This window comes from Magnolia sinica, chromosome 2 (genome assembly GCF_029962835.1).
Source record: "Magnolia sinica isolate HGM2019 chromosome 2, MsV1, whole genome shotgun sequence".
NCBI lineage: Eukaryota > Viridiplantae > Streptophyta > Magnoliopsida > Magnoliales > Magnoliaceae > Magnolia > Magnolia sinica.
Genome location: NC_080574.1, coordinates 71,738,753 through 71,751,473, shown reverse-complemented (window position 1 = coordinate 71,751,473; position 12,721 = coordinate 71,738,753).

Below are 12,721 nucleotides of genomic sequence, written 5' to 3'. Positions count from 1 at the left end.
CAATCTTCTTTTACAAGGAGTACCATCCTACTGAGCATGGTCAACAGGCCAATCATGTGCAATATGACGAGATGCAGTTTTACCTCACTCACTCAGTTTATCCTCCTCGACGGCATCAGCAAATTCAGTTTTCACTCTCTTCTTCGATATCAGTGCATTCGAAGTGTAAAGAAAATAGAAAATTTGCCAGCAGATGTTAATCGGTCTTTATTAGATGAGCATGTTACTAAAGAAGTCCCTAATTTTCCAATAGCGACTACCGTGAACAATGGTAAACCTTAACGAAAGCCTTCAGATGAGAAGTTAGTTCGACTGAATTAGGCGGTGCTCGTTAACAAGAAGACAAATCAATTAACGATGTCATAAAGAAGATATATGGAATAAGAGAGAAAGTAATGACATATGATCTCGATTGAAAATATTCGCTCTATAGAAGAACAGATAAGAAGAAAGCAAGACAAGTATATTCACCATTAATCAATATACCTGCCAGTTCAGCAAAATATGTCATCTTTGAATGAATATGCAATTTTGACTTAGAAGATTCACGGTGTAATTATTCAAATTCCAAAGAAGGCAGACAAAATTATATAAAATACGTCATCCTTGAAGATAATCTCGGTTTTGATTTCAAAGATTATCAACATAATTCTTTAAAATCAGAAAGGGGCAAGATAAGTAGAATACCAAAAAGGCCAAGGTCTCATTATACCAATGCCATACATGAATAAAAGGCAGACTTTCAAACATATCAAGCAGATGAATAGTAATCTTGCCATCACCATATCACTGACGGAAGAGACCATTCCATTATCAAAATTTATCGAAATTGCTATTGTCGCGAAGCTGATACACCAGCCTAATCATTGAATTTTCATCATCAGCAATGTTGATATATCAATCATTGATTCGTCATCATCAGCAATGGTGATATATCAATCATCGATTTGTTATCTTTAGCAAAGCCTGTACGATCAACCATCACGTCGGCGATAGCAGTTTATCGATCAAGGTAGCCTAGCCAAGACATATACGGCCAACTATACATAAGACCCATATATTATTCGGGTAGAAGTGTGGAGCCAGTGCCCCTAAATAGCTCATATAGGCTACATCACATGCATACCCATGCGGGCAGCGGACGGAGCCAGTGACTAGAAGCCTTAAAAGGCCAAAGAGTCCTCAACGGCCAGTCACGCGTGAGACCAATGCTGTTTGTACAGCTTCCGACAGCATCACGGATGAGGATGAAAATACCCTTCCGTGAATAGGTCCAACCTTGTAGACGAAGAAAAATGGGGAGCAGAATAAGACCCCCCAGATCCCTGACTTGATTTCAGTAATAACTCATGAGGACAAGGTCTCAACAAAAACACCCCCTCATTAATAGACTAATAGCCTTGGATTTGGTACTAAAGGTAGCCTTGTGTGCCCCGTGAACTCTAGAGAGTTACTGCAGCTAACCCTATGCATAAATCTTATTAAGTTTACGACCCCGGTAGCTTCAGTGGGCCCCTCTGATGGATCACAGTTTATGAACTCCCCGGCTGCGATAAGTCCAGCGAACTCATGAGAGTTAAAGAGACCACTCGTTTAAGACCCCACTCCAACTACTTATGAGTCTAAAAAACTGTGTGATTGCTCCACTACTCAAGAGCCTAAATTGTGTGAAGTGTCAAGTCCAGTCATGTCATGTTAAGTCCAGTCTGTAAAGTAAAGTCCAATCAAAGTATGGTCAGTCAAAAGTATGCTAGCTCCAATACTCAAGAGCATAAACATCAAAATGCTGCAGATATATATTTCACTTTAGATATGCTCAAATATGCAATTGCTTGATGAATATCTCAAACATTGATTAGACAATATACAATACACACACACACATGTTTCTTTTGAATCAGGTTAAAATTATGGTAACAGCAAATGCCTTCAAAATATTGGTAGTTCTCTATTCGAAGAAAATATTCACAGTCTCTATTCAAAAAGCTTTAAGATCAAATAGTAGCCTTTAATTGCAATATATTTATTCTTCTGACAAGAGTCGAGAGGTCTTTTTGCCTTCTTGATGATAAAGAAATTTTATCTCACAAAATTCCCAAAGGCGGCAGAGAATAAATTAGGAAAGAATTATCATTCTCTTCTGGCCGATCTAAAGATTTAGATATATTCTTTGGATTCTTTAAAGGAGCAACAAAAGGGGCATGATCTATTTCTTCAAATTAATCCATGCCTTAGTCTTTCTAATAATTTCTTACGCATGGTGGAGAGATCCACATGGTATAATCTACTGAGTGATAATCATGCAGCGCTGAGTAATATTAATGATCTCATCAACATATCCAACTATAAGAAGTATGAGTTGGATAATTACAACTGAGAATTATGAAGCATGATCTAGTATGAAAGTTCAAAACTTTCTTTTATATCAAGGCCCAGTTATACGGTCCAATGCCGTAACTTCTCATTGTTCTGGTAATGATATTACAAGACACCAAGTGCCAGATCTGATGGAGACAAGGAACAAATGTTTATCAAAAGAGATAGAATCATCGTCAACAACTTCTATGGTCTTCGAAAAGCTATTAAATTCCAAGTACCTTCAGTCTCTTCTTAGCTAGCCTATGAAGAAATATTAAGGACCATAAAGTAGAAAAGACTCAGCGATTGAACCTCTAGAGTTGAAAATGACATCTCCGAAAGCACGATATAATGCAAAGCACGACGACAAGTGTAAAGAAGAAAAAACCAAATTATTATCATATTGCAAATATTTCAAATATTCTAAAAAAATTGATTTATGCTCCATGAAATTAAACTGGAAAATTATAATGTCTTGAGATACTAATTACGATTAATGTGGCATGAAAGATTACCATTTGAAAGCTTGGGTTATGCAGATCATGAATAAAGGAGACAATCGAAGAGATTGTTGCAGTGGGAGCAGCATTAAAGAATAACTCCTTAGACACAGAGTTCAAAGAAAGAGTCATCGGAGTTGATCAAAGAGATCATTATAGCAGCAACAGTATAAAAAGATAGTTCTCTGGTCAAGTTACTCAAAGATGAAGTCGGCACAACTGTTACAGTGGGAAGTTTCGATGAAAAGAGAATTATGCGAATAAGGGAGTTAAAGCTGTAGAGGATGCAATTGTAGCTCTGTTGCGAAAAAATGTTCTATTTGATTGACCGCTATAAAGACAGAGTTCTTTCATGGCCGTATTATCCTCCCTATTGAATCATTCACTCGATGCTTCTGACAGCGGGCATTCAACCTTCCGTTCGAGCGCAATCATTCAGTCTTCTGTTTGAGCGCAATCATTCGTCTTCCATTTGAGCGCAATCATTCAATCTTCCGTTCGAGCGCAATCATTCAGTCTTCTAGTTAAGTGTGATCATTTAGTCTTTCATGCAAACATGATCATCTAATCATCCTTCAGTTGCAGTTCATTTGGTTCTTCGGTCAGAAGAAGATCGATCCTCCATTTAATTTCATAAATCAATCAAAGAAGGATTGAGGGGGCATCTGTTAAGTCATAAAAAATATTCCATCTTTCTTTCTCAGAAAACCTTATTACATGTCCATTGCATTAGTAGTGGAATTCCATTGTGCAGATCCTTCCCAGGGTTCTGTGCCCATAGCAGTATAGAAGCCTTGTGAAGAGCTGCTCCATGTTAGAACAGGTTGTGCGCTCCATATTTTGAATAGAAGAATGGATGGGCTTCAGAAGGCTTGGCTGGTATGGAGGAGTGCATGGGTATCATCTAGTATGAAGGAGTGCATGGGCGTCATTTGGTATAGAAGAATGATGGGCTTCATCTGGTATGGAGGAGTGCATGAGTGTCATCTAGTAAGGAGAAGGGGTGGACGTTGTCTTGTACGAAAGAAGAAGTGGTTGAACACCAATATTCAAGGAGAGGATATGCGGTGGAAGCCTTGGCTTAAGGAAAGAAGGAAAGGAGGGTTGGGCATTGTATGAAGGAAGGAGTGGTGGTGATCACCACTATTTAAGGAATGAGGAGCCTGAAAGGCCTATAAATACCCCTCCCCATTCCTCATTTGGGGAGGATGAAAGTTCAGGAGAGTATCTTGGAGCATTGTGCGCTCCTCCTCAAGAGAAGGAGAGAGGTGTTGCGCGATTGCGCGTAATGGAGAGAAGGAGAGAGGTGTTGCACGATTGCACGTAATGGAAGCAAGGCCTTTGCGCCACTCTCCATGGGACTTTTTCCTAATGCAAGGCCTTTGTGCCACTTCATGTGGGCCTTCTACTGAAGAAGCCCTTGCACATAACCCTCCTGAAGTTTGTCTTCAAGACCTCTTTGCGCCACTTCTTATGAAGCCTTGTCTTAAGGATAGAAAACTGGGACAGTGTTGTCTGTTACTCTTTAGGAGAGAGAAAGGCTTTGCGCAACTGTGCGTAATTGAAGTTGAAGGTAAAGGCTTTGTGCGACTACGGGTAATTAAAGTTGGAGAGAAAGGTGTTGTGCACATTTGTCTGAAGGGAGCCTTTGTGCACCACTTTGTGTGGACCCCTGTCCTGAAGGGAGCCTTTGTGCATCACTTTAAGAGGAAGCTTGTCTTAATGCAAGCGTTTATGCGCCACTTTAAGAGGAAGCTTGTCTTAATGCAAGCCTTGGTGCGCTATTTTGAGAGGAAGCTTGTCTTAACAGAAGCCTTTGTGCGCCAACGCAAGCCTTTGTTCGCCACTTTGAGAGGAAGCTTGTCTTAATGCAAGCCTTTGTGTGCCACTTCAAGAGGACTCTCGTCCTAATGCATGGTGCGCCATTCTCCATGGACTTTTGTCTTGAAAGAGGGTAGTGAGAGAGAGAAGTTAGAAAGAGAAGTAAGAGAAGATAGAAATTGGATAATCTCAAAGAGGTCATAGAGGAGACAGAAAGGTGGCACAATGGAATTATGGCACAACTCAAGTTTGAGAAGCATCTACCGTTTCCTCAGTTGCACACCTGTACAACTCAAGTTCGTGAAGTTTTCAAATTCTCCTAGATTGTGCACCTATGTTCTTGCCCAAAATACCCCCTTCCTTGATCAGTGCGCTAGTTGTCGGATTCATAAAGAGAAAGTAAAGGAAATGTGAAGCATAAAGAGAGAGTTCTAAGAGAAAGAAGAATCCGTCAATATGACTGAAGGGATGAATGGAAGAACGATTAATGCCTATCGTGCGGCCAAATCAAGGGCTTCAAGTCTACACAACCCATCTTCCTTTGTGATGAAATCAAAAGCGTCGAAATGCTGCTAAAATTGCCTTTGAGTTGTCTTCTCTTTCAATCATTGTGTTGATTGATTGTACTCTATTTTCAGAATCAAGAGAAATGCGAGGATGCAAATGAACTTAGAATAGAAAACTTTATGATCATTGTTCTCTTATTCTTTCTTTGTTATCATTGAATAAATTCCCCCAAATCAAATGCATTTGTTTCTTATTGAAACAGTAGGTGCACGCAATCTCTAATATCATTTGCGCGAGGCCGTGCAATGCTATGAAGTCTCTTTTTCTTCTTGTATTTTCTTTATTTTCTTCTTTGTTCTTCCTCTTGATCTTTCTTTTGATTTATCTTTAATCCTTCATTTTTATACCTCAACAGATGCCCCCTTGATCCTTTATTTATCCCTTTTAGGATAAAGAAATAGGATCAATATTTCTTTCATTTCTCATATTCATATGTCGTTGTGCGCTCCTGCACAGAGGCTAATCGGGTCCCGTAATCGGGTCCAATTCCTTATAAATATCGACGCCCATCTTTCATTCTCATTCTGCATTTCTTCTGTTGAGACTCTGCCCATCAAACAAACCTCCGCGCAACAACTTGTCTTTGTGTGAAAAACCTGCACAACACCTTCCCTGTCACGTGAAGCCTATTCCCTTTCTGCGTCCCCACATAACTTTCTATTGTTGCACACAGTTGCATAACCAATCTCCTTCTCTGGAACTTTCTTCTAAGTCTGAGAAATTTTAGATCTTCAAAATCTTCCAAGCCTTTGAATTCCCTCTTTGTTTCTTGAAATCTTCAACTCACAAATATGAAACATTCAAAGTCTTCGTCTTCTAAGAGAAAGGATCATTCATCCTCTTCAAGATCCAATCATGTATTCCAAAATATTTGGGACTGTGTAGAGATTCATGAAGAAACCTTGGAATTTCATGACCCTTTTGAGAATGAAACAACTCTTATTCCTATTAATTTGCGGCATCATTGGTCGATTTTACGCAGTCAACCCTCCTCTCACTGAAGCAACCTTGTTCATGTAAATAATTGGATTATGATGGAACCAAGAATTTTAGAAGGACATTTGAAAGGGAACAAATCTTGTTAAAAAGCTGGCATGATCTATAAAATGTGATTCTTACGTCCTTATTATAATCCTCATCAACCATTCCCTTTCATTTCTTTGAAACCGCTCAACAACATTTCTTTAATGGCCATTCATCGTGGAAAACAAATGAATTTCTAGCCGAAGGTCTTCTATCCCCTCGAGATTTCTATGATGCTTGGGCTCGAGCCATTGCTCAAAAACATACTGCAATCTTGGAACATATTAACCTCTTCGATGCAATCATAGCCACATCTGAACATTTTTACGGAGACGCTGCTATCTTCAGGGGTTTCCTTAATCACTGGTCTCCAGTCACCAATTCTTTCCATCTTCCTCTGGGCGAAATGTGCATTATCTTATGGGGATCTTCTTTGCATATCAAGTCTCCCCATCATGGGCAATATCTTCGGTGCATACATTCCTTCAAATGAAGAGTTTGCTGTTCTCTCTACAGGAGACAGTAATTTTGAGATTTCAAAGACCACTCTCGAGCTCTTCAGAGAAATGGCTAGCTTCCCAGATCCTAATAAAATTAATTCCCTTGAATGGCTGGCTCATGTTTCTTAAAAACTCCGGTATATTCATTTCTTTCTACTTGCTCTTTTCGAGTCTTTCTCTTTACCTTAATAACCATATTATTTTGATTTGACAGCTTTGCAGACCATAATCATCGGGACCTTGAGACTATTCACGATAATATTAAGAGTACCACTGAATACAACTCTTCTTGTGAATTAGCCACTTTCTTAGCTTACTGGTTAAGCTTAGTAATATTTCCTGACTCAGACCAAATAGATGTCATTAGACCATCTTTCTTTATAGCCGCAGGTACAATAACAAAGGGTCAAAAATATTCGTTAGGTCCCTCAATTCGGTGCTTCCTTTATCGCACCTTTAGGGATGTCATTTTTGGCCCTAGAGATTCAACGACCAAACTTTTCCAGTTTGTGCTTCTTGGCATTTCTTCATAGGTTGGCTAGGAGTGTACTTTCCTTGGACCTTTGCTAACTCTAGAAGAGCATATTCAAACTCTCATTGGCTCCCTCTTTAGCATTACCACTAAGAAGGATGATTGAAAAGTTGAAGGTTTGATTCACCTGAAAGATAGAGAATAGTGATCCTATCGACTTTTATCAATTTCTGTCTACTAGCCATCCGGAAGGTATAGAAGTTGTCGATGATGATTCCATCTCTTTTGGTGAGCATTCATTCCTCGTTTCCATCAGATTTAGTACTCTTCCACTAAGAGAAGGTAACACATTCTGGCACGAACCATATTATCCAAGCAGATTTGCTCGTCAATTTAGATTTGATCATGTTGTGCCAGAGACTTGTGACATTGTTACAAGACCCATGAGGAGTTATGGTATTGGACCATATAACTGGGCTCTAATATGGAGGCAAATCTTAAATGTCAATACTGGATCTCGCTTCATAATTCTCAGCTATAATTATCCAGTTCATACTTCTTATTCCTAGATGAGTCGGTGGGCTCGTCAATACTATTTAGTATGTGAGTATTATCTAGTAGACCATGCCATATGCATTCTTCCACCACAGCTAAGAAGCTATCAGAAAGACCAAGGCATAGGTTACTCTGAAGAGACAAATCATGCCCCCTATCCAGGTCAGCTTTATGTAAGGATTTCTTCAGAAGCTACTGTTCATGAAGTAAAACCTACCGATACCCTTAAAGGATGGATAGCTTTTGGTGTTCCTTTGAGGAATTCAGAGAATATATTCAAGTCATCAAATATCCTAAAAGAAAATGATGATTCTTTGTGATTCCATTTTCCGCTGCCTTTGAGAATTCTACGAGAGAATTTTCCTTCATCATCAAAGAAGTAAGAAACAGAAAAATCCCATAGCTCTCGTCAGAAGGATAAATTTATTATAATCGAAGACTAATAGTCGATCCTAAAGATTAAGTTTTGAATAGAAGTATTGTAGTTATTTTGAAGATGTTTGTCGTCGTAATTTGTACCTGTTTCAAGAAAAGTACATTTCTATTTGTTTGTCTAATCAGTGTCTGAGATTTTCATGATTTATTTCATCATATCAGGCAATTGCATATTTCAGCATATTTTAATTAAAATAGGTGAGCATATGTATCCCCAGGATCAATGTATCTACAACATTTTGATGATACATGTAGTTTAAGCTCTTGATTAGTGGAACTGGTATATTTTGACTAAACAGAGCTTTGACGGGACACGACTCAACTGGACTTGACTTAACTGGACTTGACTTAACTTATCTTGACTTGACTAGACTGAACACTTTCATATAGTTTCTTAGACTCATGTTAGAGTCGATTCTTACGCGAATGGTCTCTGTAACTCTTATGAGTTCGTTAGACTTATTGCGGCCGGGGAGTTGACAAACCGCGATCCATCAGAGGGGCCTAGTGAAGCTATTGGGGCAGTGAACTCGGTGGGTTTTATACATAGGGTTGGCCGCAGTAACTCTCTAGAGTTCACGAGGCACGCAAGGCTACCTTGGGGTACCAAATTCAAGGCCGCCAATCCATCAATGAGGGGGTACTTTGTTTTAAAGTCCAGTCCTCATGAGTTTTTACTAGAATCAAACTAGGAATTTGGGGATCTTACGCATGGTTGGCCTATCTATGGACAAGCCAAAGAGCATACACTACAACCCACTTTTTCTTCGTCTGTCCGGTCGGAACCATTCACAAGAGGGCATTTTCTCTCACCTTCCCTCGTGACGCTGTCGAAAACTATATAGACGGCATTGGTCTGACACGTGGTTAGCCGTACAGGCACACACTACTGCCCATGTGATGGCCTTTGCAGGCTTTTTAGGGCCACTGACTTCTCACTGTTGCCTATATAATATTTTTTGATACATCGCTGATTGTGGTAGGTCTTATGCATAGAACTTCCGCTGTCGTAGATGATAAATTGCCATCGTCGCTACCATGGATGATAAATTGATAAATGACATATTGCCATTATTGATAATAATATCTTTAATAATATTTATGTTTTAAAATAGTGTGTCAACTTGGCAATAGTATCATTTCGATGATGATAGTCTTTCCAATAGTGATCAGCAACAAATAACGATCACAATAATATCAATTTTAATGATAACCATCAGCACTTGGCAATGATCAACGATAGCTTTGATTTTGGCGATAATCATTGGTGATAAACATGAGACACTTGATATGTGCTTGATATATTTGAGAATCTTGCCTTTTATTCATATAAGAAGAAGGATAATACATGGCACTACCTTCTGAGAGGAAGATCTTTCATCCTTCTACTTGCCTTGCCCCCTTTTAATTAAGAAGCATTATGCTAATAATCTTCATAATCAAAATTGCAACAACCTTCAGAGGTAATACGTTCTAACGAATCGGGCATTGTCATGAATACTTGTATTCTCACATTCTTAATCAGAAAGATATAGAGCGTTGCGTCCACATTAGATTGTGATAATCAGGACTGACTTCAATTAGGAGTGCACGCTATTATCTTTTCTCTTACGTCATACATTTTCTTTTTGACAATTTCACCATTATCCATGATCTCTTGGAAAAAAATTCAAGATGAAGTAATTCTCCGTTCGATGTCCAAGAAAACGATGATAATGACAATAATCATTTTCTTTCATCATCTTCATCTCTTTTGGGCATTTTGGCCATGACAGCTTGATTTTCTCTACAGCTAATAACTGGTTTATCATAGGAAGTATATCATCTTCTTCAAATGTGTACCTTTCAAAATTATTGAATTGTCCAAATCTTTTCTTTATTTTTTCTGCTGTAGAACTGCTCATATTTCTTTCATCAAAGTTTCTTTGTTCATCTCGATAGCTCTTCATTTTTCTTTCTTCTTGGATAATACTAGTTGAAGTCTTTTCATAATCATGAAACATCTGATTCATATAAAAATTGAAAACTTTCCCATTGAGCTTTTCTAAATTGCAAGCTTTTATGATCAGTTCTTGAAAGGTCTGTATATTCAAACCATCAAGACCCACTGCAATGTCTGGTCTTATGCATTTTATACATAACTTGACTTATTTTTCTTCTTTCGCCAATTGTGGACATGATGCCCCCAACAACCTCCATCGATTGATGAATTCTTTAACTGACTCATCTTCTTTCTGGCATGTGTAGGTTAAGACATCTAGACTAATTCCTCCAGTAGATGGCCCAGGAAGCTATGAATGATAATAATGAACATTTCTGATGGGACTTACTATAGGAGATAAAAAATGGCAATTTTCTTGTCATAACAGCCTTTCCTTTATCTTTCCACGTCTTCGACGGATCCCTTGCGGAAACCATATTTGTAGTTACCTTTCTCTCTCATTTATCATCCTTTTTTTTAATCATTATCTCACCCTATTTTATCATCTTTTGTAATATATCTTTTAGTGTAAAGCAATTTTTTATTGGATGTCCCACATAACGATGATAACGGGAATACTTCATTTCTTTAGTCATCTCAACTTCCTCTAGACGCCTGGGCTGAGGTAGTTGGATGGTTCCGGTAACCAATAATTATTCCATCATTGGTATAACATCTTCTTTTTCGAAATCATATTCTTTATGATAATCATACAATCGAGGTTGTTTGTCATTCATACATTCTTTGTAACGATCTGAATCTTCTCTTTTCCTTATTTCTCATTTATTGTAAAAAGTACCTCTTTTCTTTTCTCGGTCAATAGTGTTTACCATTGATTTATTTGATCCTCTTCTCTCTATTCTAATTTGAAAAGATGATATTTTCTTGGCCATCAGCTCTAACGCATGTGCCTTTGTTACAAGATCTCGAAAGGTCCTTATATTAGCACTTGTGAACCCAAAGGCAATTCCTGGTTCGATGGAATTCAAACACATATTTACTTGTTCTCTTTCTTCGGGTAACTGTCTACACGAAGCTCCCAAATTTTTCCACCTGTCGATAAACTTTTCCACTGGTTCATTTTCTCTATGTCTTACAGAAGTCAATTTCGCAATACTAACGTCACGGTCTGATGAGAAAAAGTTAGATATAAATGCGTCTGACATTTCTTCCCAAGTCCTTATCAATTCCAACGTCGAATTATAATACCATCAAAATGTTTTACTTGTCAAGGAAGAACTAAATAGTCGCAAACAGTATTATGAAACAGTGGAGAAGTTACCCATTGTTGTGATGAAATGTACCAGATGTTCTTCTGGAGATCCATCTCTATTGAATTTTTGAAAATCTGGATGCTTGAAATTAGCCGAGAATGGTATATCCTCCAGTTCCTTTGGATATGGCATTCTGTAACGGAACCTCCCAGTATATGCACGTTTAGAGATGACTTCTGCAACCATTTGTTGCATTTCTTCTTATGTTATGATTCTCATTGTTGGAGTAGACCCATGTGATCTTGCTCTATGTGGTAATGAACCTACGTGTTGTTGTTCAGGTTCATTTGTAGCAGCCATCACCAACAGAGCTACCACTTGAGCCATGTTATGAGCAAGAGTAGTCAAAGCTTCTCGGAGGCTTCGACACTCTTCCATCAAAGTTCTTTGAGCTTCTGTGATCTTAGCCATTCACTCGTCGACACTTGGTGGAGGACCTTAACTGACTCTTGCCATATGTACAGTGGCTTCTTTGCTCCTTAATGAAGCCATTATCCAAATAGAATGGGAACACATTAGCATAATTGGGCTTAACGAGAGAGGTGTTTCGCTTGACTCTTCTGTACTTCCATAGAATTCAACTAATTAAGATGTAGCTTCTGAAGGTGTATTCTTGGGTGATATGGAAACTGACAGATTTCTTATAGGTGATTTTCCCTTCTCCTTTCTTGTCTATCGGATGTTCACCACAGATAGGGCTAGAAAGTCCTGTGATGTCAGAGGAGGGAAAGATCTTCTCAAATATAATGCTGGAGGAGCAAGTTCAGGATTCTTTCTGGCCACATTCCGTGTAACTGATCCTCTGACTTTCTTTGGAGATGAATTCATCCCAAAGGACAAGAGCCCGAAACTTTGCAATTGCTAGGATTCGTTATTATTATCCTGTGCCAGTGGTGAGATGGTTATGATTCCGGTCATAACTTAGGACTTATCATTTTTGCTTGCAGTAGATTGACCTTCATGATCTGTAGATCGATTTGTAGCATATTCTATTACAAACCCAGTCGTTGCGAAGTAGAAATTCATCTCATTTGTAATGGCTACCATTGGTTGTAATTCAGAATTCTGTCTTGTATCCTTCAATTAACAATATAAAATCTCAATTAGTATTTGAATAATAAAATATTCTATCTTAGGGATGAAGGGAAGGATGTTCCCGCTGAGAGTCACCATTTTGTCATCGGTATGACGCTAAACTATGATGAAATTCTCTAAACTTCCTCTATGTTAATCTT